Source organism: Schistocerca piceifrons, unplaced genomic scaffold, assembly GCF_021461385.2.
Source record: "Schistocerca piceifrons isolate TAMUIC-IGC-003096 unplaced genomic scaffold, iqSchPice1.1 HiC_scaffold_26, whole genome shotgun sequence".
Taxonomy (NCBI): domain Eukaryota; kingdom Metazoa; phylum Arthropoda; class Insecta; order Orthoptera; family Acrididae; genus Schistocerca; species Schistocerca piceifrons.
Genome location: NW_025728472.1, coordinates 67,501 through 69,362, shown reverse-complemented (window position 1 = coordinate 69,362; position 1,862 = coordinate 67,501). Strand labels below are relative to the sequence as shown.

The 1,862-nt window shown below is 53.2% G+C and overlaps 1 non-coding gene across 1 annotated transcript in view; it reads left to right on the top strand.

The window, feature by feature from the left end:
* Positions 1–208: 208 nt before the first annotated feature.
* Positions 209–1,862, top strand: part of LOC124743733 — a 1,909-nt gene continuing 255 nt past the window's right edge. The window contains exon 1 of the ribosomal RNA XR_007010523.1: positions 209–1,862. This exon is cut by the window's right edge and continues 255 nt beyond it. This is a non-coding gene — a ribosomal RNA (small subunit ribosomal RNA).

Sequence of the window (1,862 nt, the reverse complement as noted above, 5' to 3'; positions counted from 1 at the left end):
TCCGGGCGATTGCGCCTCTCTCGAACCCGACCAAGTACTTGGGACGGCGCTGCGCGCCGCCGGGACCTGAGAGGGTTTCGAGGTGTATTGTGCAGGGGAGCTCAGCCTCCTCCTGTTTGCAGAATGATTGAGCGGACGCTTGCGTGTTCGCGCGGGCCCCCGGGACACACTCCCGGGCGGCCGGCTGCTCAGCTCTAGTTGACGCAGCTCCCTGGTTGATCCTGCCAGTAGTCATATGCTTGTCTCAAAGATTAAGCCATGCATGTCTCAGTACAAGCCGCATTAAGGTGAAACCGCGAATGGCTCATTAAATCAGTTATGGTTCCTTAGATCGTACCCACGTTACTTGGATAACTGTGGTAATTCTAGAGCTAATACATGCAAACAGAGTCCCGACCAGAGATGGAAGGGACGCTTTTATTAGATCAAAACCAATCGGTCGGCTCGTCCGGTCCGTTTGCCTTGGTGACTCTGAATAACTTTGGGCTGATCGCACGGTCCTCGTACCGGCGACGCATCTTTCAAATGTCTGCCTTATCAACTGTCGATGGTAGGTTCTGCGCCTACCATGGTTGTAACGGGTAACGGGGAATCAGGGTTCGATTCCGGAGAGGGAGCCTGAGAAACGGCTACCACATCCAAGGAAGGCAGCAGGCGCGCAAATTACCCACTCCCGGCACGGGGAGGTAGTGACGAAAAATAACGATACGGGACTCATCCGAGGCCCCGTAATCGGAATGAGTACACTTTAAATCCTTTAACGAGTATCTATTGGAGGGCAAGTCTGGTGCCAGCAGCCGCGGTAATTCCAGCTCCAATAGCGTATATTAAAGTTGTTGCGGTTAAAAAGCTCGTAGTTGGATTTGTGTCCCACGCTGTTGGTTCACCGCCCGTCGGTGTTTAACTGGCATGTATCGTGGGACGTCCTGCCGGTGGGGCGAGCTGAAGGCGTGCGACCGCCTCGTGCGTGCTCGTGCGTCCCGAGGCGGACCCCGTTGAAATCCTACCAGGGTGCTCTTTATTGAGTGTCTCGGTGGGCCGGCACGTTTACTTTGAACAAATTAGAGTGCTTAAAGCAGGCAAGCCCGCCTGAATACTGTGTGCATGGAATAATGGAATAGGACCTCGGTTCTATTTTGTTGGTTTTCGGAACCCGAGGTAATGATTAATAGGGACAGGCGGGGGCATTCGTATTGCGACGTTAGAGGTGAAATTCTTGGATCGTCGCAAGACGAACAGAAGCGAAAGCATTTGCCAAGTATGTTTTCATTAATCAAGAACGAAAGTTAGAGGTTCGAAGGCGATCAGATACCGCCCTAGTTCTAACCATAAACGATGCCAGCCAGCGATCCGCCGCAGTTCCTCCGATGACTCGGCGGGCAGCCTCCGGGAAACCAAAGCTTTTGGGTTCCGGGGGAAGTATGGTTGCAAAGCTGAAACTTAAAGGAATTGACGGAAGGGCACCACCAGGAGTGGAGCCTGCGGCTTAATTTGACTCAACACGGGAAACCTCACCAGGCCCGGACACCGGAAGGATTGACAGATTGATAGCTCTTTCTTGATTCGGTGGGTGGTGGTGCATGGCCGTTCTTAGTTGGTGGAGCGATTTGTCTGGTTAATTCCGATAACGAACGAGACTCTAGCCTGCTAACTAGTCGCGTGACATCCTTCGTGCTGTCAGCGATTACTTTTCTTCTTAGAGGGACAGGCGGCTTCTAGCCGCACGAGATTGAGCAATAACAGGTCTGTGATGCCCTTAGATGTTCTGGGCCGCACGCGCGCTACACTGAAGGAATCAGCGTGTCTTCCTAGGCCGAAAGGTCGGGGTAACCCGCTGAACCTCCTTCGTGCTAGGGATTGGG